Source organism: Mauremys reevesii, linkage group 3 (assembly GCF_016161935.1).
Source record: "Mauremys reevesii isolate NIE-2019 linkage group 3, ASM1616193v1, whole genome shotgun sequence".
In the NCBI taxonomy this organism is placed as follows: Eukaryota; Metazoa; Chordata; order Testudines; family Geoemydidae; genus Mauremys; species Mauremys reevesii.
The window spans coordinates 36933992-36958574 of record NC_052625.1 but is presented as its reverse complement, the minus strand read 5'-3'; the positions used below and the strand labels follow the sequence as shown (position 1 = coordinate 36958574).

Sequence of the window (24583 nt, the reverse complement as noted above, 5' to 3'; positions counted from 1 at the left end):
TGGGAAAGTGTGTTATATTCCTAGCTTAGATTCATTCTGTTGCCTTCAGCAACTCACATAATTTTTCAGTGATTCAGTCTCCCAGCTGCAAAAAATAGGAATATGCTACTCACCCACTTTGTAAATTTAGATCTAGGGATACAAAAGCCCTATATACAGTAAGAGCTTAGTAAGTATTATTATTGGAGGTAGAGGTGAAGTATGTTCTACATTAAAACATCAGGTCCTGGATCCTGTGGGAGGCCGGTTGGATGAGAGGAATCCAATGATTTGACATAAGTATGGGGACTATGCTGGATTGGGGGAAGAGATTGGTTGGAAGGGGATACACATTGCTCCATGGAGAGTACCAGAACACTGTAATACAGCATAGGACAGTTATCTTTTCCTCAGAGCCCCTTCCTGGAGGTCTCAGGAAGTAGCCATGCATCAGGAAACCAGTTGAAGGGGGATTGGGAGTAACCAAAAGCATAAGGTCTCTGCAAGATGGCTTTGGGCTTCCACAGATCTCTGTGGTTTCGAGCTGCACTGAGAGAACAATCAGTGAGTAGCCACAAGAGGAACTTTGCAGAGATTAGCCTCCCCAACCAAAGATTTTTTCCACGGGGGCATGAGAGCTATCCCTCAATACATGTGTCTGTGTCATTTCCCTCGGACAGTTCTCTTTAAATGCACCCATAAATCTGAGAAGAAGTGGGTCCATACAATTCAATATCCTGTTTGAAAAAGTCCCTCTCTAATATAACACACGCATTTATCTACTCCAGCAATCAATTAGACAGTTTAATAGGGGATTTATTTGTTATGACAGTTAACCTAGTTTATCGTTTCTAGCCAGATGAATTCCTGTTCCTTTGGCAGGCGATGCATGTCATTCACTGACTGGTCGGAACTTTATCTCATTCACCATTTAGATGAATTCATTTCAGTTTGGGCTCTAAAAGATGAGCTATGTGAAGAGCCTTCCACACCCCTGAAGGGGCTGAGGCAGATGGTTTTAGCCTGTGTGGGCAGGCGCCAGGCCAGATAAGCTGTATATAAAGATTTTTCTTCAGTGTTTGCTTTTTCCACACTTCATAAGAATTTGCAGTTTCTTGAAGGGGAGCAGATTCTCAAGTCCAGTTACAGCCCCATCCAGGTGGTGCAAAGGGGCCACCAATCCAGTCACAAATCACCAGCAGAGAATTCCCCTGGTGGTGAGGAAGTCCCTTGAGTATTACTGTGCTGAGCTGGTGCCAGAACCTGCACCTCTGCCCCTACTTCTTGATGTAGGGAGGTGCGGTGGAGCTCAGCTACACTCTATAGGCCCTACTCCAGCAGAGCACTGATACATTAAGGAAACTACAGTAGTGCTGTACTTTAGTGCTGCCCGGCTGCAAGGCTAAGTGATATCAGGGATGGGCCTGGCTTTCAGAATCAGGGACCTGGAACTGGCCCACATCTACACCCTTTCATCTGCACAGAGCAGAGCTCTACCCTTCTTAATGTAAATGTGCCTTTTAGGGGAAAATAAAATCTGCCAAAAAAAGTGTGTGCGTGTACACACACACACACACACACACAACCCACCCACACATCTAACCAACAAAAAGTCATATTTCCTCCTTCCCCAATACAGTCTATATACTGCTGCTCTCAGAAACCCGAAGTAAGGAACTGAAACATTACACATGACTTTGCTAAAGCAATTACTCTATTATTCAGCTATGCAGAATAGCTGTTCCGGAAACCACATCCTCACACCACACTCTCACCCATATCATCACCCATTCAGAAAGAATGGAGTCATGTATAAAGAAGAAAATACACTTTAAGTAAATATATAGTCACTGTACTAGATGTTCATCCAGTTTCTCCAGCTTGAACAAATACTGACAAAAAAAACCTTCTCTATTCCTCACCCTTGCTTTTAAGTAAAGTATCTGAGTATGTATCTTTTTCTTCCAGTCCTGTCCCAGTTTACACATGTATTCAGAGCTATGGATTCTAATTTTGTTCACACTAATGTAATTTCCACTGAAGTCACTGGGAGCTGTGCAGGTGCATCTGTGGGAATATCTGAGCCCATAAAATCAGTCACAAACTCCACATTCTGAACGATAGACAGGCCCAATTCTCTACTTGCTTTCACTGGTGTGAACCAGAAATAACGCTACTAAGTTGCACTTCTGTAAGTGAAAAATGAGACCCAATTTCTGTATAACAAGAAATGGTGTTGTTTGGAAGATAAAATACAAATCTCACTTCCTACCTTTTGTAGAGATGGGACAAGAAGCCTCCGGTTTTGTCATCCTTGTCTCTTTATTCTGCAGAGAAGATGAATATAAATGAGCATGGATATTTGGAATGAGGTTTCATGTTCCCTTGCTTTTGTCAGAAGTTATTCTCTGTGTTCTGTGAGCATACTCAATCTCCTAATGAAATAAGCTACCCATTATTCTTTTCTGATAATCAAAAAACCCTCTAACAATGCATTCTGTGATCAACAAAAACAATGAGGTGGAATTATTGTTTATGCACAAGTATGCTAATTAGTAACTTTCAGAAAATGTAACTACTGTATTGAATAATTACTCCTTAAGGGGAAAAAAAAGACAAATAGCCTTTCTACAACCCAAGTGGTTCAATAGAAATGTGCAGAAGATAGTAGCATGCCACCTGTCTCCTCTTAGTCAATAGGATGTGGTGGGGGCTTTAGCTAACCCCTCCTCTGACTCATCTACATCTGTTCCAGATACTGATGTTGATTTTTGAGGACCCTCATCGGAGCATCTTCAAGGCAGTTACGATCTCTCTGCATCTTTTTAAATCTCCTAGTGGTGGTAATAATGATGTTTTGATATTAATTAGAGCAATGTGAAAATTCATTTCCTGGTAATTTTCACAAAAATATTTACACATTTCATCAACACTAGACCAAATTTCAGTCTTAATCTCTCTGTAATGGGAGAAGCCAAGACAGTGGACCTGGACATTCACAATCCATTTACAAGTCCAAACTTCCCCAGATTTGGGGCCTTTGGATTTGGGCCAGCATACAGATAAGGTTACAGCTGCAAACCTGGTGCCAGATCTTTAACTGTGTCCACGGAGCACTCAGCTGAATGTGTGAGAGGGTGCAAAAGAGGCTTTAAATTAACTAAGCATTCCCCTAACCTTAGGCTGCTCTGGATCATGCTGGGAGACCAGCACAGTGCAGAGCAGCCAGAGAGAGACCGTTGATCAAAGAGACTAGGGAAGTTGATGTTACACCCAGGCATAAAACCAAACAAGAGGGCCCCATGACATCTAAGAACTCTAAATAGTGCGAGAGTTCCCTTGCCACAGTCCTCTCAATCTTTTCCAAGATGAAGTGATTATAAACAGAGGAATAATTTGTGAGATTAACAGCTACAAGAAATGGTTTCTTGACCAAAGGTCTGACAGGCACTTCTTTAAGCAATGTCAGCATCTAGCCCACTCACCGGATCACAATGACAGTCTCCTTCGATAACTGGACTAACACTTATTCAATTGATTTTACCAGCTGAATAAGGCCATGGTCCAAATTGCAGGTCTGAGCTCAAAGCTACATTACAAACCACAGTAGATAGGGAAGACTTTGCTTTTGCCCTTCTCAGATCTAACTTCAAAATCAATGGGACTCCACCCCAGAAGTCAATGATCAGGTCTGAACCCACACAGTCTGAACCAGGGCCACCTTCAGGGGTTTGGCCACCCCAAGCAGCCAAAAAAAAAATACGTGAAAGTGCCGCCCCTCCCCGGAGTTGCTGCCCCAAGCACCTGCGTGATAAGCTGGTGCCTGGAGCCGGCCCTGGTCTGAACACATAATTGTATATTTAAAAGGCATTGAGAATCAAGACTAAGTTTACTCCCAAGCTTATTTCAGCCAGATCCTACTGTGTCCTTACTTAAACAAAACTCCTACTGAAGTCAATGATATTTTGCCTGAGTAAGGGATGAAGCCCCAGATCTGAAGTTTCACATGTGAGTGCTTATTGTGTTTGAACTCTGGAACATAACTGCCGGATTTGGTTTTATTGTGTATTTATTGCCCATTTTTTGAAATACTGAAGTCAATGGGCATTTGGTTAGTGACTTCAATAGGAACAGGGTTGGGGCCATTAGATTTACCCTGTTACATAGGCCATCAAGCCCCCTTTCCCAAAAAGCACTGTGCTCAGTCATACTGTCATTAGCAAGATCTCCTCCCTTCTGCTACAGATTCCAAACTAGGAATATCCCAGAGGATGCCCCAGGCCCAGGACAGACTAAAGCTGGGGTGTCAAACCCATTCAGCAGGGAGGGCTGAAATCCCATTTTTAATTAGGGTCTAGGGACCAACGTAAAAAATCAGGATTCTATAGTCTCCACAGTGGATTTCACACAAATGTCAGTAGCAGGTTTGCTCAGCAGAATCTGGCCTTTATGTAGTAACTGAACTTTTAATTCCTTGTTCAGTACCTAATCACTGCATCCAGTGGGCAAATATGCTCACATTTCGCATCAGCACTATTTCTTCCCTATCCTGCCTTCTGTTTCTTTCCCTTTTCCTTGACCTTGCGGACCTTCTGCTTTCTCCTTTCTGCAGTTCCCACCCCACACTCCACTTCCATCCATGGGCTCCACTACAAATCCCTTCTTAATTCTACCCTTAAAATAAGCAATGAAACAGTTAATTACTACAGTGATTTAAAATGCCCTTAGGCTTTAACGTCAACAGCCCAATGACACTGAAAATGGTGGGCGGGGAAGTTTATACTTCTCATCATCACTGTTTCAACCTGTCTGCAGACTGAGACAAATGTATTTTTACATTTGTGGCACATACGTAAATTTTGTTTGTTTGATTTTAACCCTGCCATCATGATGGCTAGAAAGTTCCTTTTCTTCAATAGATTCTACATACTCTGAATATGCCCCACAGGCCATGTAAACATCTCATTCAGGCCAGACCCATTCCGCAGGCTGAATATTTGTCAATTCTTAGTTAACACATATTTTCAATTTTTAAGATAAATTTAAAATCTTTTCATTAGAGAAAAAAAGAAGATGAAGAAGTAAAAGTTATCCCTTGGGCTGAGACTTTCTATGGCAAGTTTCAACCAGGAGGAGAATTATAGGCCAAGTTATAAATCCCAAGAGGGTGGGGAAGGTTTATAATGGAAGTGCTGGCACAAAGCTTATTGTGGCATTGCAAACACATTGTTAGAATAACAGTATCAGTTGAATGGGAAACCACAGCTCCTGAAGTTAAGTCAAGAGATTTGATTTTACTTTCATGTGAGGACTTGCTGATATGCTTAAGTAAAAAGAAATAAACAGAAGGACCCTTTCCACATTTCTTATTAAGATCTTTCCTATCTTGAATTTCTACATGCCAAATGAGAAATAGCAACACGCCTTAGAAGCTTCATTAAAAACAACTTACAGGATAAGTCTCTTATTAGGGCAGATTGGCTAGCCACGTCTGTTCTTATCCAGTGGCTGATCACATGACACTTTGGGGCTGCAATAAAAGGAATTTTATTGTAAAATATGGTTTTCTTTTTATTCTAACGCACATTATGGTGCTTGGATTTATTAGGTGTTTGTATTAAATCCATTTGACAGTAGTAGTTTAGTTTCTGCAAAATTTCAGCTCAGTTTTGCAGCAACCAGAGGTCATAGTGCAGGGATACATTGCAGTCTCAACAGGAGAGAGGGAATTTGTTGGTTGGAAGATGTACAGGTATTTGTAGTATTCCCCCAGCCTATAGCAATGGTCTTTAATGGGTGAGAGTTCATGGAAGGTCATTTAACTTCTGCAAACTGTAAAACTGTGCTGTTTTTCTGCCATGGTAGCTTTGAAAGAGCTTGGGAGGCCTGTAGTCATCATGTCAGCCTGTTTCTGGGGAAGTCTAAAATAAACTGCATGATGAAATCTCATTTGGTAGGAAATTTCAAAGGTACACTGTCAAGGCTAACTGGGCCCAATTTTCACCTCTGCATTTAAAGCTGTATTTTGTTCTGTGATTGTATAAATGATTTACTGAAGATTTTGATGTTGACTGTAGAGCACTAGGCAAAAGCTAGATGGTAATTCAAGAAAAACACATTCTAATACATCTTTAAATTGTGTATTGTAAGTTGTTGTACAGCTTTCATAATTTATCACTGGTATAGTGTAGCCTCTGCATTGTATTATCCAAGATAGTGTTTGATTCATTGTAACGCCCTCTGTAAGAAATATGCTATTTCTAGAAAATTTTACAGCCTCTCACTTGTAAATCCACAGTGTAAATCCACTGAAGTAACTCCATTCTTCTTAGCATATGCACAACGTGCTCCAGGTGGCATGTGACCAGGATTCATCACCGAATTTGGTCCTCTGGTTCCCCAGGGCAGGTATTGATGGGGAGTGCGAGGTGATCCATGCCCCTCAGTAACTCCATTGAAGCTAATAGACTTGTGCTAATGTGAAATTGGTTAATCTAAGAGCAGAATCAGGTCCTTAATTCACAGAATATTATCTAAAATTGCTTTTAGTGTGTCTATACATTCTCCTGTGATAATTAAGATACCAACCTTCCAAAATAAGGACTGATGCAGTATGACAGTTCCTAGGCCACGTGAGAGGTATAAATAACCGAGGAGGCAAATTCACTGCAGTCATTTGTTAATGAATCCCAAAGTTACATTATTTTCCCAATCAGGTTTGTTCCTACCTGCTAAGAAAAGACTGAAATGGGCAAAGAACCTGCTTTTCAAGGGCCTTACCTAAAGCCCATTGAGGCCAATAGGAAACATTGCAATGACATCGACAGGTTTTGGATCAGGCCCCATGAGCTTAACAGCAGGAATCAAGTCAATATCAATATTTTGTTAATTCTCCAAGATAAAGATAGAGGACAGCAACAGAAGAGGGCAAATGGATGTGCAAAATGCATGGCTTTGCAGGCAAAACACACGCAGGATTCTGGTTATGTTGCTGCTTGGATGCCAGTGGGGTCTGAATACTACTGCAGCCCTCCCTTTGGAGAGTGAGGAATAGGAAAACAAAATACCCAGGAAACATTTTAAAAGAAAAACATACATTTAAATAATGTCAATCCTGAGAACACCTCTTTCAATAAAAGCCCAGAGCCACCTTTCTACTACAAATGACTGGATTTCATAGCCTTCCTCTTCTTTTGATCAAAGTCTCTTACTATCGCTTTGACTGAATGAAAAATGCACTAGGCACTAGCTATATGGATAAGAATAGGAGGAAGACCTTTCACTGCACCAGCTAAGGAGGAGGGGGAGCTGGGGGAAGCAGTATTTACCCAAGCCAGGAGGACCACAAGAACCACCCTTCTACTCCCTGTTCTCAGCCCCACATCCATTACTTTATTCCCAGTGTTCAATTTTGGTTTCCACATGAAGGAAAAGCATCCATTTTTGTGCCCATAAAATTAAGGGCAGTTGGAGCCCAGAATGTCATTGACACCAACAGAACATAATTAGACATGCTCCTTTTGTTTACTTTCCCCACTCCAACTGAAGCCCTGACGCCACTGCATCGGCCAAGTTACGTGGCTGTTCAGGGGGAAATTCTACAGGGGCTGGGGAGGGAAGGAATCTTTTCTCTCTCTCGCAGCACTAAGGAGTGGCAATAGAGCAGCGGCACTATCCTTACTGAAATCCCCGGCATGGCAGACTCTGGCTCCTCAGCAGCTCTCCTCCATGGAGAACAAATGGTGGGTCTGCATGGTCATTCCCTGCCTTCCAACTCCCCTTTGTTCCCCAACATACTGTGCCACAGGGAGGCCTGGCAAGCACAGCCACAGTGCATAAAAGGTGCAGAAGCCCTGTGTAAATTCCTTGCATCCTGCCCCTTCCACATGGTAGCATCACATTTAGTCCATTCCAACTGGCTCCTGAGAAGGAGGCAGGGAGGTGTCCAGAACCAAAGACAATTGAAGTGCAATGGAATGATATTCTACATGAGCCACCACTTTTTGGTGTATGCAGCTATATAACTACAATGACTGTTTTCTGTGTGAGGTGCACCTTTAAAGTTCTAGGAGTCTTCTGGAGGCAGCTGCCACTTGGCACCCAGCTCAGATACAGCCTGTTAGAAGTGATACACAGTGTCCTTTCCCATGGTGGCTTTACTTTTGTTCTTTATTTTCCCTTAAGTATGGTATTTGGACAAAAAAAATATATGGTTACTCTTCGTATATGGAAAAAATAGCACAACTTATTCTCTTCCAAAGAGAGCAAACCAAGGAATGAAACAGTTCAGGGATTGAAATAGGGTGCACTTGGCCTGCTGTCATATAAGGAAGAGAAGGTCATAGTGATGAAAATGTTGTGGTGATGCCAGAACATCTCAGATTTTTAAATCATGAACCCTATGGCCACAAGATGGGACATGAGAGAGAGCTGTAGGAAACAATAAAAGTGTAGGGAATCAAGAGCAAAATAACTTTGTGATTGTGTGAGAAATAAGCCCAAATATACATTACTATGCTATGAGGGTAGGAGACTAAGAGAGAAGAAATAAGACAACTAAAAGGAGAAAGGAGTGAATCACAGAAAAGAATTATATACTTGGGGTGAAAGGAAGTGGTTATTCTATTTCTATATCAACTGCTTGCACATCCAAAACATTTACAGCACACAACTGGCCTTCTTTGGGAACTTTTAAAATCTATTGCATTTTTTTCCATCTTTCAGAAACCTTGGAAACTGATCACTGGAAAGCAGAAGGTGTTCCTTAGGAAAGAAGTCTGACACACAGACCTGGTGGCCAGGGTCTCCTCAAAACAATAGCACAATTTATTGTCAACTTCATGATATCCTTTACTTCATGTTTTTAAAGATTTAATAAATTCTCTTTCTCCTCTAGCATGAACCAACATCAGTCCTCCTTTGTAACTGTCAACTACCTTTAATGCCTTCATTTACATCTGGATGCTTTTTGGGTCCTTTGTCTTGCGTGTTGAAAGGATGCTGTAAAAATATTTCCATTTCCAGGACAATATTCTCTTTAAAGAAACCTGCACGGTATCCAAACCTTTTTCAACAGAAAGGATCAGATTGGAATGCACTCCATAAATTTATTGTCACAACAGGAACAAGAAACGGTACATTCTATTTATGATACAAAATGAAACTCCAGCAAGTTCTTTTCAAAAGCTGGTATATAGAGAATGTCTTTGGTCATCTAAACTATAGATTGCATTACTTTGTAACTTATATTGATATTATAGGCAGACTTGGTAGCACCGCGTGTAGTTAAGGTTGCCCAACATGGCCCATTTTAAGGACCTATTTTCAATTGCTTATAACTTTGCCAAACTAACTAGTCAAGATGATTTTTTTCAGTGTTAGGCAGATCTCATAATAGCTCATAATTATATATTTACTGGCAATTAACTGAATTTAGACAAAGCATAAAAAAAAAAAAGTTTTTTGGAGAGAAGGGTAATGGGGGGGGTGACAATAGATAGATCACAGCACACTACTCTACTGTCTCAGTTGCAACTGAGCAAATGGCTTTTTGCTTATTCTTTCTGCAGAGGTGTTTTTTCTCAGGTACTGTGTGCATAGAGCAGTTTTTACTCCAGGATGCAATACAAGCCACTGACGGCACCTGCTCATTTTCCCTTGTACCATCCAAGCTGGGCACGAGGTAGTGGCAATCTTAGGGATCAGCTTCGCCACTGGTTGAGGCAAGTGTGACTCCAGGTACTTTAATGAAGCAGTACCTGTGGTGAATTGGGTCCAGGGATTCTCTGGGGCAGGTTGGACATACTGCAAATGCTACAGGCACAATTTTGCGACTCTTCTATTTTGTGGCATTTCCTCACATAAAGTAGTCTCACTGAAAGCTCTGCTAAGGGCTCCTGACTGGGGGACTATTGGCCTGATCCTGTGCTCATTGAATTCAGGGACAAAGCTCCCAATGGCTTCAGTGGTGTGACATTCAGGTCTACAGGAACAAACAACTGCAGGGCCTTTGTTTAACCAGGATCATATATTTCCATAATAGCATCTCACACACCTTAGCTGGGGAATTTCCAAACAAGTAAACTGCAGCTATGACACTAGTAAGATTACATGTGAAGGGGACGCTAGTCTCTTCACCTGTGACTACACTGGCCATTGCACGACGTCTAGAAGGTGGTCACTCCTGTAGTTACCATGTACGCACTTGAGGAGCAGCATAAGTCATGGACACACTCCATTTAACTCAATGCAAAACTGGCTCGAAATATCTCCTTGATACCAGCAAAATATACAGTAGTCTGTTATTGATCTCAGAATACAAATTTGCTCCTCTAGCCACCGATGGAAACCTTCAGAGTAAAAGTGCTTTGCAAAGTGCTTTCGAATGCAGAATTTGAGGGAAGTGTGGGAAAAAGAAGGGGCGTGCACCATGGCAGGAATACCTGTCATGTACTAGCTGAAGTTGATGCTGAGATGCTAGACAGAGGGGAATGCATTTCCAGAGCAAGTAGTCTTGGCAGCAGAGGAAAGATGTGTGCTATTGGGTACTGAAGAATGTATAGTGATGTGAGAGGGATACATTTCACTGGAGATTCAAATTGCGGGTTTGTTTGAGGGTTTTAAGGGTTTTTTAATTCCCTTGCAAACTGCTTGTGTTCTTTGCTGGGATCCTGCAAAGAGGAAAGGAGAGTAGAGTATGGAAATGCTTTCTAGTAGGACTTTGAATATATTCATTTTGGGGACATACTAATTTTGCTTCTCTTTCCTGAAATAGTAAATAAGCACTGTCTTTGTGACAAAACTTAATGATTAACATATAGTAAAGTAATACTGCAGTGGTGGACCAGGTACTTATTTTTCTGTTTTATACTCTTCCTATATTGATGTTCAATTTTTGAAAATGTAATCAAAGATTAAATGTTTAAAAAATGAAATAATGGGAATGTTCTTCCACTGTGGGCGGTGCTTCTTCAGGGAAGGTGAAAATGAGTTCTGTTGGTAGTACAATTGTGGCTACAAAACTGGTTCGTTCAAATATTCGCTTTTGACTCGGATCCCCAGTTCCTAACTGTGACACACTTTAGTTGAATTCAGAGGGAGTCATGAACAGTAGAGAGACTGAAGGAAAACGTATGCAATCCTACTTCCCCTTCAGTCATCACCTTAATGCTTCTCATTGCAAAAGTTACGTCAGAAGAGGGTAAAGCATTGCTTGCTGGCTAACTGCAGAGTGGTGCCGTTTCTGCATTGTGCTAGTGGTTCGTACACCTGAACACCGAGTGCTTCCATACCCCTCCTTTTTGTATCACAGAGGAAAGGAGAAATCTGTCTTAGTCAGATCCCTGGAGCAGGTACATTAATTTAGTTATTAATGGCATTACCATGTTATCTGGGTGTGCTTTATATATGGTGTAGATTACGAGCAATAACCTTTTTCAAGCAAAACCCCAGGAATCCACATAACACTATGGCTTTCCAGAAGAGAGCTGATAAATGTTTCTTTTGGACCTGGCATTTAGTAAAAAGCTTGCACAAAGAGGTGCCTCTTACACTATTTCTGAGTGTTTCCAGTCTCAGGCTGACACATATTTCTCACAGGAGTGATTTCCAGAAGCCAGGACCTGCTACCAAGAAAGTACTAACCCTAATTCTCTAAAGCCATGTCTCTGGGACGGTTAGCTTAAGTGTTTCAGGTGAGGGCAGCTTATGTAGCTGGTCACAGGTAGCCTTGGTGATTAAGATGAAGAGGACATCAGTCTTGGTGATGGTTTCTCCTGCAAGAGCCAAACCACTGCATTTTCAAAGGATTGCTGGCAACTTACCCTCCCTTAGGGAGGCATTCACGCTCCCTATCAGCAATGGATAGAGGCATTCCACACTGGCTTTCCCCAGTCAGGAGGGGCAGAGATTCAAGATGATGAGTTGATCTGCCCCAGTGCCACTGACCATTCAGTTGGAACGCTGGATGCCAGTCCAGGAAGACAGTGGGTTTTTTTTCTTCTTTTTCTTGGATGCCTTAGTAATTAAGAAGCAGAAACAATAATCATTGTATGTGAGACAATTTGAGTGACAGTGCAATTCCTTGCTAATGCAGCTGTGGCAGCTCTGGGGCAGAAAGGGAAGCTGCAGGCAGGAAAGGGTCAGTAGTTGTGCATAGATGCAAGTTCCTATCCTTTGTCAGTTGTGCTGACACAACATTGGTGTAAGGGTGACTAATCATTGTGACTAAATTAAAGAAGCTACCTCTGCTCCTAGTTTCACATTCTTCCAGGTGGCGTACAGTATCTGCCCTAGCTTGGAAGTCCCCTACAACAGTAAGGAGCAGCACAGAGATGCCTTCTATAGCCCTGTGCTGCCACTCCACCCGCTTGCAGCACCCCGGTGTAGATGCATGCTGGGGGCAGGAGGGGAAGTGGCCAGGGTGCAGAGTGCAACAGCAATTCTCTGCCACAAAACAGCCAAAAGAGGAGCTGTCAGGAGGATGCCATACATTAGAGCAACCTCTAATATTTTCAAAAAAGTTTAGCACTCTGCTTGTAGCCAATCATTGAGCTCTTTTGAAAATCTGACCCTAATTGTAGGCCCTGAAGTCTTCTGAAAATTCCAACCTAATGTATACTGGAGGTCACATCAGCCCCCAGCACAAGCAGAATCCAGGTGACAATAGGTGACTTAAAACCCTCTTGGCCTGCACCTCTCAGGTGGCACAGAATCTAACTCCAGGAGTAGCTCTACTAAAGTCAATAAATTACATTAGTGTAAGGTGAGAATGAGGTCCCACATGAAACGAATCAACCCTGGTTGTGGCACTCAGATCACAGGTCATGTTTCATTGCTATCTGTTTGAATGTAGGACAGCACAAAGCTAGGCAGCAGGAATGATTCACTATGCTTGACATGATGGTTAAATTTATAGAAGATGACATGTTTTGGGGTTGAGTACCTGTGGTCAGCTGGGACAAAGGAACACCTGATCCAGTTGTTTGCAGTGGATGCAGAAAAGTGAATCAGAAGCTGTGATTTGCTGACTATTTGAGTACATTTCTGTGACTCTGCACATGGCTCACCCAGCAAGAAAAACTGAGAGAAATTCCAATTGTTAAAACCAATCCGAGGAGTTTGCAGTGCAATAAAGGGTAAAAATACTTAATTACTTCAAAGCAGCAGCACAAAGCACCAGTTTCAGGATCTTTTTTAAATCAGCTAGAGTCTGAGGGTCTCTTTTTTCATATACATAAATCTCAGTGACATGAATAGGAGAATGGCTCCCTAGATGTACATGTAAATCTCCCTGGAACAATCATAAAGCCAACACACACAACATATAACAAGTGATCTACTTTATAAACACTGGAGCACAGCTAATAAAAAGTTCTGGCAAGAAATATTTCCCTTGCTGGCACTATGCTGAATCAGCTGGTTGTTTATTGATTCATAGTTATTGCAGATATAGCTGGAAGACAATGCAAAAGTTTTCTACATTAACGTGCTCTTTTTTCTCCTTTCTCATTTTAAAAGCTGTAAATTTAAACAAGCCAATGTGAAGTGGAATGGTAGCGGATACAGCCATCAGAGCTGCAATGAGATGTTCACCAGAGACTTGGATGTTGGCAAACAAAGCCCTACACACTCAACATCTGGCTCATCTTGCTCCTTTGAGTTTGGCTGAGTATCCGTCTGCATCATCTGGACATGAGTGAGAAAAAGAGGCTTGTGTTTCTTATATCATCATTTCTGAGTGGTCTGGTCTTGTCTTGTACTTAAGCAGACAGTTTAAAAATGGTATGATGGAAAATAGCAGTCATATTACATTGGGGGAATTTTGACTTTATGAAAAGCTCTGTGAGCCAAAGCAAAAACGGGAACTGGAGAATGGGATTTTGGAACTTGGAGGTGGAAGGCAAAGGAAGATAAGTGTGTTTGCTAAACACTCTCTCTTTCTGTGTCTCTCTTCTCCCCCGCTCCCCATCATTTTTAGCCCTGTGTTTTGAAGCATGCCAGCTACAGCACTAAAGCAGAAAAAGACCTATTTGTAAGTAAGAGCAAGTCAGCGTGATTAAGCTTTCCAAAAAGACTATAAACATATGAGACTGATTCATCGACTCCACTCATTTTTAGTTAGGGCAGGATACTTTGCTCTGCAGGTGGGGTTTTCCAGGTTTTTATTGGACTTGCAGGTTTGAAAGACAGCATAAAAACAGAAGGATAAACTAATAAAAGTTCAATATTGTACAATATAGGATATTTTCCACTTTGTAAATCATCCATAGTGTGCAAATATTAGCTCCTATAGGGCCACATTCTGCAGGTCACAGATAGACTATGGAAGGTGTCAAGCGCAGCCAGACCCAGTGTAGTTCTGCTGTGTGGAGATTTCCACAACAGCCTTCACAGCAGGCCTGTGAAGGGAGGATGAGGGGGTGAATGTGGGATCCACTTGGACAGGCCGCTTGATGCCTCATGTGCGGCCTCCAGCTTAGAGGTGGTATCAATCCCTCCTGCCCAACCCTTGCATAGCTCCCCTGCATGGTGCCCACTTACCTGGGGCATAAGCACAAAAACGGGAAAATGCCCCAATTAGATTATAGATTTAGAACAAAAAGAGCTTTTGAGTTTTTGGGGTGGTAAAGGGGAAAATCCAGGCACCACACCTTTCCTCAGTCACAGAAGACCCTGAATGTTACAGGGAAGGTGTGGTTTTGCTGCACCAGGGGCTTCATCCAAAGTCATTGAAGTTACCTGGAGCCTTTCCACTGACTTCAGTGGGCCCCGGATAAGGCTCAAATGGCAAAGGTAGAGCAGGATGTTGGGAACGTGCACCAGCAAGCACAGCTCCACAGCAGCAGCCTGTGCCTCAAGATACTGGCATCCATGCTGGAGATCTCTGAATAAACCTAACCTCAACTGGTACTGCCGTGGGTCTGATGTTTAGTAGTGACTCTGGAACCATACGTCTCTTCCTCTTCAAGTCACACCACCCCAACCTCCCCAGCTCAGCAGTTCGTTTGACTCAGACCGTGCTCTGGGGCCAGAATGTATGGTCCCAGGCATTCTATATCAGCCACTTGGCTGTGAAGAGTCCTGTGGCACCTTATAGACTAACAGACATTTTGGAGCATGAGCTTTCGTAGGTGAATACCCACTTTGTCAGATGCATGTAGTGGAAATGTCCAGGGGCAGGTATATATATGCAAGCAAGAAGCAGGCTAGAGATAACGAGGTTAGTTCAATCAGGGAGGATGAGACCCTCTTCTAGCAGCTGAGGTGTGAAAACCAAGGGAGGAGAAACTGGTTTTGTAGTTGGCAAGCCATTCACAGTCTTTGTTTAATCCTGAGCTGATGGTGTCAAATTTGCAGATGAACTGGAGCTCAGCAGTTTCTCTTTGAAGTCTGGTCCTGAAGTTTTTTTGCTGCAGGATGGCCATCTTAAGATCTGCTATTGTGTGGCCAGGGAGGTTGAAGTGTTCTCCTACAGGTTTTTGTATATTGCCATTCCTAATATCTGATTTATGTCCATTTATCCTTTTCCGTAGAGACCATCCAGTTTGGCCGATGCACATAGCAGAGGGGCATTGCTGGCATATGATGGCGTATATTACATTGGTGGATGTGCAGGTGAATGAACCAGTGATGGTGTGGCTGATCTGGTTAGGTCCTGTGATGGTGTCACTGGGGTAGATATGTGGGCAGAGTTGGCATCAAGGTTTGTTGCATGGATTGGTTTCTGAGTTAGAATTACTATGGTGCAGTGTGCAGTTACTGGTGAGAATATGCTTCAGGTTGGCAGGTTGTCTGTGGGCGAGGACTGGCCTGCAACCCAAGGCCTGTGAAAGTGTGGGATCATTGTCCAGGATGGGTTGTAGATCCCTGATGATGTGTTGGAGGGGTTTTAGCTGGGGACTGTATGTGATGGCCAGTGGAGTCCTGTTGGTTTCTTTCTTGGGTTTGTCTTGCAGTAGGAGGCTTCTGGGTACACGTCTGGCTCTGTTGATCTGTTTCCTTATTTCCTCGTGCGGGTATTGTAGTTTTGAGAATGCTTGGTGGAGATTTTGTAGGTGTTGGTCTCTATCTGAGGGGTTAGAGCAGATGCGGTTGTACCTCAGTGCTTGGCTGTAGAAATGGATCGTGTGGTGTGCCCAGGATGGAAGCTGGAGGCATGAAGGTAGGCATAGCGGTCGGTAGGTTTTTGGTATAGGGTGGTGTTAATGTGACCATCACTTATTTGCACCGTGGTGTCTAGGAAGTGGACCTCCCATGTGGATTGGTCCAGGCTAAGGTTGATGGTGGGGTGGAAGCTGTTGAAATCGTGGTAAAAATTTTCCGGAGTCTCCTTCCCATGGGTCCAGATGATGAAGATGTCATCAATGTAGTGTAGGTAGAAAAGGGGCGTGAGTGGAAGAGAATCTCCACCAAGCATTCTCAAAACTACAATACCCGCACGAGGAAATAAGGAAACAGATCAACAGAGCCAGACGTGTACCCAGAAGCCTCCTACTGCAAGACACATCTGCAAATTTGACACCATCAGCTCAGGATTAAACAAAGACTGTGAATGGCTAGCCAACTACAGAACCAGTTTCTCCTCCCTTGGTTTTCACACCTCAGCTGCTAGAAGAGGGCCTCATCCTCCCTGATTGAACTAACCTCGTTATCTCTAGCCTGCTTCTTGCTTGCATATATATACCTGCCCCTGGAAATTTCCACTACATGCATCCGACGAAGTGGGTATTCACCCACGAAACCTCATGCTTCAAAACGTCTGTTAGTCTATAAGGTGCCACAGGACTCTTTGCTGCTTTTACAGATCCAGACTAACACGGCTACCCCTCTGATACTTGGCTGTGAAAACATCCCCAATCATGCTACTTGTTTGTTTCATATGTACTGCTGACTTGTTTGTCTTGCCTTGAAGTGCAGAATTCCACATCTGATGGATCAACTAATTGAGTTAAGACAATGCATTGTTGAGTCACATATTATAATGGTGGGCATAAAACCAACATGTTTCATATAATTGCTTTGCAAAAAACATTCCTTTCATTATGTTTTTTGAATTACCCATAAGTTAGACAATGTGCTTGCTGGATAGTTCAAATGCTTTATTCCAAAAGGATCTGACATTTTTCTAATAGGGTCATTAAGCATTAAAAAGCCATTTGTAAAAGTAATTTGTGGTCATTTGTTTTTATAGACTCCAGAATCATTAAGAGAGCTTTAAAAAAACCTATAAAAAGAAAGCCTGGGTACAAAATAACTGATGTTGGCATCTTCAGACCCAAGAGTAATTCAGCTCCATTTAATTTGTCCAATTCCCTGTTGAGCAGTGAGTGCATTTAGAGAAGCCAATTGCAGAGCATTTGGTATCTTCCATCCACAGAGAAAAGTAGTGGACACAAGCATATAAGGATTTTTCTATTAAGGGTGCTGAGTGTTTTGAAATAGACATGATTTATGTCACCAATCAGGTGGAAAGAGGGTCTGCTTTTAACTCTTCCTATTTATTTTCACAAGTAGAAATAGTCTAGCAAGTCTGGCAACATTTTCAGATATTTTTGGGTTCTCGGTAAAACTAGTTACACCGCTTTAGTTAGAATAATTATTCATAATATTATTTCATATCTTCACAATGCATAGAAGCATGATAGGCAATTTACAGGACACACAAAGAGAAGTAGTTTCCCCCTACAAGAGCCATGGTCCGATGTTACACTTCACGTGACAAGCCGCTTGGTGGTGATAGGGCAAGGAAGGACGAGTGTTACAGTAGTAAGATTGTGGTTTACTCTGTTTAGATAATAAAAAGGTTTCAATTAAAAGTTTGGGGTGAGGCCATTGTTTTATTATTTCTTGTCTTTGGTTATAATTAGTACTGACTCCATTCTTCTGAGACATGCAGAAGCCCTAACAATATCCTGATTCCAACTCACCTAGACATGCCCTCTAGGTTAGCATGCAGGACCAGTGCACTAGTTGGGCAATCCTTTTGTGCTTTGCCAACTGTATAATATCTGGCTGGGACTGCTAGCAAGGGAAGGTTCCCCTCAGGCCCTCTCCCTAAAGTGCAAAAGGAGAATGACTTGAAACAAATTACATCCACTGGGATGAACCAAGGGCTTGCTCTAAAGCAGATTCCTGCAAGTCTTGAAGCTAACAATACAAAATATTTTAACTAAAGCAAGTCACTCTTCCCTCCCCCAAAACCGACCCCATGCTCTGATCTCTCAAAAGTGGTTAAATGGAATTTTATAAAAAAGTTTCCTTAAAGCAATTACAGTTTGGAAGGGAACAAGCATCAGATGTTTCTGCCCAAATGACAAATTAAAAACTTAAAATTAAACCCTTAGAAATCAAAGCACTCCCTCAACCATTCATGCTGCATCACTGTGATCTCAAACCTGCTACCAACACTTCTCACTGACTTACTTAATTGAGACCCAACATGAGGTGCATCTTGTGTTCCATTTTCTCAAACTCTTGCCTATGGTCTGACTAAGCATTTTAAACAGCCACTCTTAGGTAACGGCCCACTAAGTAACTAATTGTGGCCTTTAATGAAACTGTGTGTTAGACTATACCATCACAATGTAACACATCAGTTTAGGAAAAGTTAAAAAAAAATGTATTAAGTTGCACTGCATTTTATTCTTCTGTTGATCAATGCTCAGAAGTTCTGGATGTGTAGATAATTACCACAACATGCGGCTCAGTACAGTACAATGCTGTAGCAAAAAGGGCTAATGCAATCTTTGGATGTAGGAAAGTGATTTTGACTGAGTACTCAGCATTGGTAAGACCACTACTAGAACACAGTGTCCAGGTCTGGTGTCCACACTTCAAGGGGGATGTGGCAATACTGGAGAGAGGTCAAAGGAGGGCCACAAAAATGATCCAAGGGCTGAAAAACAAGCCTTATAATGTGAAGTGTAAGGAGCTCAATGTATTCAGCTTTTGGAAGACAAGGTTGAGAGATCACTGTATATAGGTATTTCTACAAGGGAAAGATATCTGATGGGGTGGGGGCTTTTTCCAACCTTGCTGATAATGGCATAACAAGATCCAATGGCTGGAAGATTAAGTTAGATAAATTCAACCTTGACAGAAGATAAAATTTTCTAGCAGAGGGCAATTAAACATTGGAACAGCTTACCAGAGGAGGTGATGGACTCACCATCTCTTGGAGTATTCAAGCCAAGATTAGATTTATTTTTAAAAGAGATGCATTAATCTAGCCTCTGGGAGAAAAATACCTACCATTGCTTGTGCATGCAGGGTATCTGGCTCTGATGGTCATGGTGGCTCTTCTAGCCTTGTAATCTGAATCCCCCCTGTTAATCCCTTTCCTTCATGGCCATGGGGAGGACAGGGTTGCCTGCCTTCCCTCAGCATGCTTATAACACTTGCAGCTCTGTATTAAGATAATGACTATGAATAAATCTCATGCGCCAAAGCTTCAGCCAGTTGCCTTCATTGTTCAGGAGGGAACTATTTTCCCCTAATGCACATGTGGGAGGGCAGGGCTGCCTTCCTCTGGAGCACCAGAGATTGTCCACAGCTAGAGACAAAACAGCAGAGGAAGTGGACCAATGTTCTAAGATGGTACAGAGTATCCTCCTTCTAGATGCCTGGCTGGTGTGTCTTGCTCACATGTTCAGGGTCATATTAATCGCCAGATTGGGTGTTGGGAAGGAATTTCTGCCCAGGCAGGGACCATGGGTGGTTTTTGAACTTCCTTCACAGCCTGGGGCATAGTTACCCTCCTGAAATTATTGAGAATCTCTTACCTAATCAACGTTCTGTCTTTGCAGGGGCCTGAAGAATTGATGACACCTCAGAGTCTCTTTTCTGTTTTTGCACAGTTTAGACTCCTGACGACCAAAGTCTTTTAGTCTAGCTCAAGTCTTCGGACTTAGCACTGAGGTAGCTGGGTGAAGTTCAGTGGCCTGTGATATACAGCAGTTTGCACTAGATGTTCTACTGTTCCCTTCTGACCTTAAACTGTATGAAAAGCATACATATGCATATGCCCAAACTTGGCAGGTACAGACACATACTTTGAAAATTTGAGGGTGAACTCAATGGTAGCTTTGCCATGGGTCCAAGCTATCAGCCCTAATAGCTGCATATATAAAATTGTTAGAGCTTTCACTGCACAATCCATCAGGATCAGCTTTGCTCTTGCAAAAGCAGAGGCCAGGTGTTGAAGTCAGGCCACTTATGTCATTTGACTGAAGAAATGTAATAATTCACAAGGCATTTCCTAGTCATAATTTTAAAACAAAAATACAAGCCATGTGGTAATTCAAATGATGGATGAGTAATATTAGCACCTTTTAATCCTGAGTTTTCCACCTTCAGGATATAGTATCAAGCTGTGTTTGGCTAAACAAGTGTTTTATATGTAATTCATGAAAAAAAGTACCAAGTAGTTTTCTCTCCTTTGCGGGGGCGGGGGAAGACATCCAAGACATGTAAGTGATGATCAAGGTAACAGCTGACATTATCAACATGCTAAAATTGGTTGCAAACAATGCTAAGATGCAAGTTACATGCTGGCCAAAATTACACTTAGCACCCACGTTTAATACTTCCCTCTACCCCCATCCCTTTCTTCTCACTTTCATAAATGAGCTGCTTTTTCCTTGGCAATGAAGCTGTATTTTTTCAAGCTGGCAAAGTACCTGACTCTCAGTCAGAGTTCCTGGTTTTTATCCATAGCTAAGTCATTTGTTTTCTTCTCACTAAATGAAAAATCTAGTGTTTTTTTTACAAAACCAGTGAAAATAAGTAAATTTTGCAATAGTAGAGAAAATAGGAAACATTTCCTAGTCAAGAACTAGGAGTCAGCAGATCTTGGGATCAGAAGAACGAGCAATGGCTGATGGATACTAGCTGCTTTGCACTCATACATAATGGCTCTTTGACTGTCATTCCAACAACTGAGGAGTTGTTGTTTTATTAGTGGCTTTTGCTAGTACTGCCTCTGCCTTGATGCCAATAAAACCCAGCAGACAGACCATGGCGAGGCAGGTGATGAGCTGAGATTGTCCTTTGTCTTCTTTTCAGGGATTCTAAGGCTAGAAGGAATCAATTATCTAGCCTGACCTCCTGCTCCATTATGTCCCAACTCCGCCATTCCCATTCATCACCTCCTCTACCCTCCCATCCCTCCCAATTAAAAAACCCAACAACCCTCTCTAACAGATGGCCCTAGGATTGGGGGGACAGAGATGACTTAAAAACCAGTGGTCACCAACCGGTCGATCATGATCGACTGGTCAATCCTGGAGCCTCTGCCAGTTGATCATGATCTCCAGGTGCTAAAAGTCCAGCGGTACAGCAGAGCTAAGGCAGGCTACGTGCCTGCCCTGGCCTCATGCCATTCCCGGCAGTGGCTGGCATATCTCTGCACCGTCTGTGGCCTTCGGGGGAAGGGGACAGGAAGCTCCACGTGCTGCCACTACCCTCTGCCCCCTCCCTCAACGCCAACTCCGCAGCTCCCATTGGCAGGAACTATGGCCAGTGGAAGCTGCGGGGATGGTGCTTGTGGCCCGGGAGGAGGGAATCAGCATGTCTCTATGCGCTGCCCACACCCACAAGCACTGCCACCCACAGCTCCTATTGGCCGCAGTTCCTGGCCAATGGAAGCTGCAGAGTTGGCGCTGCAGGGTGGGGCCAGCAGCAGCGTGCAGTGCCACCTGGCCCACCGCCCACTCGCCAGGGGCCACAGAGACATGTCAGCTGCTTCCAGGAGCAGTGTGGGGCCAGGGCATGCAGGGAGCCTGCCTTAGCCATGCTGCGCCGCTGACCGGAAATCACCTGTGGTAAACGTCTCCCACCTGGCGCCTACACCTCGCATCCCCTCCTGGACCCCTGCCCAAGCCCAGAGCCCCCTCTTGTACCCAAACTCCCTCCCAGACAGTGCACCCCCTCCCACAGCCCAACCCCCTGCCCCAGCCCTGAGCCTGCACCCAAATTCCCTCCCAGAGCCTGCACCCTACACCCCAACCCCAGCCCAGATCCCGCAGCCCTCACCCCCTCCTGCACCCCAACCCCCAGCCCCAGCCCTGAGCCCGCACACTGTACCCAAACACCCTTCCAGAGCCTGCACCCCTCATCCCCTCCTGCACCCCAATACTCTGCCCCAGCCCATTGAAAGTGAGCAAGGGTGGGGAGAGCAAGCAACAGAGGGAGGAGGGAATGGAGTGAACAGGGAAGGGGCAGGGTAGATCCTGGTTTGATCTTAAATTCAAAATGTGATCTTGTGTATAAAAAGGTTGGAGACCACTACTTAAAACTAACACCTCCCCCTTCAGAACTGCACCATACATTCCACAACCACATCACAGAAATGAGCCCTTCTCTTTGTCCCAGTCCCCCAGTGAAGTGATGATTGAATGTGTTTTAAAAAGCCTAAGATCTAAGCTGAGACAGCAACATGAATTCTGTATGATCTGTTGATTGGCACTGAAGTATAGTTTGTGTGCATTCGAAAAATCACAAACTTTAAAAAACATTACTGGAGCTGATCCTAGGAATGCCCTTTGCTAATCAAAATAAATAAATAAATAAATCTCAGCAACATATCATCAACAAGTACAAACTAAAAGAAAAATAAAGATATAAGTTAATATCAGATGAAGAAAATCACTCTCTGCAGGATTAACAGCTGGCAAGAGCATGATTTACCTAAAAAAATATCCGGGAACAATCTAGGAATTAAATTACTTCACCATCAAAATAGCCATGGTTGATGCCAACAAACTTTATCCACCCTCCCTTTCCCCTTCTTTTATCCTCTGCTGGATCCTGTGTAAGGATTTCATAAACATCCATGATATTTCCACTGGGAGTCTTCAGGAGATGAGATAAATATAGCACTCATTCTCTCCTTGCACAGACAGTAATTGATATGTGTCTGGTAAAAGTTTAATTTGATCCACTTTACTGGTGAGATAGCTAAAAACTTGTTGACAATCCCTGGAGGCCCACAGGCAGGACTGCTGTACCCTAAACAAAGATTTCCATCAGATCATCATAATATGTAAACCTTTCTTTCAGGAAAAGACAACTTTTTAGCTGAATTCATTGCACAGGGACCCAAACAGATAAATAATTTGGAGTTGTTGTGAAATGTGTGTTTTGATATAGATTCAAATTTTGCAAATAGTCCACTTATTTATAATGAGCCACACCAAAGCTCCAGCTCTGTACGCACCAAGTTTTGGGTGGATTCGAATTCCAGATCCTAATTTTGTGGCTTGCTCCCATCTTTTTCTTATGATAGACTGAACTGACAGATCTTTACAAATCACACACACATGTATTCCAATTTACCATTGGGAATACACCCTGCACACATGAGAGTTGAGAGAGCAGCTGGAAGCTGCCACCAATGACTGCAGGGGGCAGGACAACTATATGAGCCCATTCTTGCATCTATGTTGAAATGGTCAGGCCCAGTGCCATCCAGAAGATCAGTGACCACCCTCCTCATTTTACCCATCTTCTCTGAGCCTCAGGTTGACCACAACATGAGGTGGCAGCCTACTGCTGATGCAGTGCTAAGCGATAGCTACCTGCTGCCATGTGAACCTGTTTGTCTCACTGTAGCATGGAAAACGCAGGTCTAATTCAGAGAAGCAGGTAGTTACTGCTCCCCTGCTGCAGGGACTTATAAGCACATTTTCTGGTACAATGGATTTGCAGCCTTGGGGACATGCACCCAGGTGCCTCTGGAAATTCCATGGTGGGTACGATATCTTGGCCATACCCCCAATGCACCTCCTCCCCCCAACAAGTGCAACTTTGTGCTTTCCTTTGCAGGATGTGCTGCAGAGGCAAACACTTCCTATGCTCCCTACTGTAACTAGCTGGCTTGTGCCAGCTCCTTCATAAGTTAGCCCAAAGAGTCTCATTGACTCACATCCAACCACATAAAAAGAAATGCCAGTCATATTCCTGCCACGAGCCCAGCTGCGCCTTTAGGAAGTCTGGGGTTGGTGTAGAGCAGCACTGCGCAAGGAGCCACTCCAGGAGAGACTGTGCCTTATGGAGGCACAGCTTTCCAGGGCACAGAGGATCTAGTGGTGTAGCCAATCCCCCCAGAATGCTCATCCTGCTCTGACTGCTGTGGTCCCACTCTCTTTGAGCATTCCAGGAGCTGCACAGTGGGAGCTAATCCTGAACTCCCTGGAGATCATGGAATCAAGTTGTGCCTGGCCTTTTTGTAGAATACAACAGGCCACATGTCTTCCCACTCTGAACACCCTTGAGTGGGTCCATCACAGTCTGGATCCTTGTGGGGAAAAATACATTCCTCAAGGGCATGAGCATGAAAGACGCTGACCCCTCCCATGTCTGCTGACCTCCGTCAAGCATTGACAGTGTGCAGCATCTTACAGAACTTGGGCCCGAGAGCCGTAACCTCCCCAGTGAAGAAAGCACTTCATAGGACTCCAGAGACCCAGGTTCTCTTTCCAGCTCTGCTACTTGGTTGCTAGATGAGCTCAGGCAAGTCACAGCACCTGTGTGACTCAGTTTCCCTATCTGAAAAATGAGGATAATGATACTACCCTTCCTTGTCAAGTGCTTTGAGATCAACAGA

At 43.3% G+C, this 24583-nt stretch overlaps 1 long non-coding RNA gene across 3 annotated transcripts in view; it reads right to left on the bottom strand.

Moving 5' to 3' along the window:
• Positions 1–24583, bottom strand: part of LOC120400198 — a 152484-nt gene that overhangs the window by 31817 nt on the left and 96084 nt on the right. For 2 of the 3 annotated variants that reach the window (XR_005595591.1, XR_005595590.1), the window contains exon 5: positions 2252–2306. This is a non-coding gene — a long non-coding RNA (uncharacterized LOC120400198). Of the gene's footprint in view, positions 1–2251; positions 2307–9659; positions 11995–24583 lie in introns of those variants that run through there. The other variant, XR_005595592.1, reaches the window with a different exon arrangement.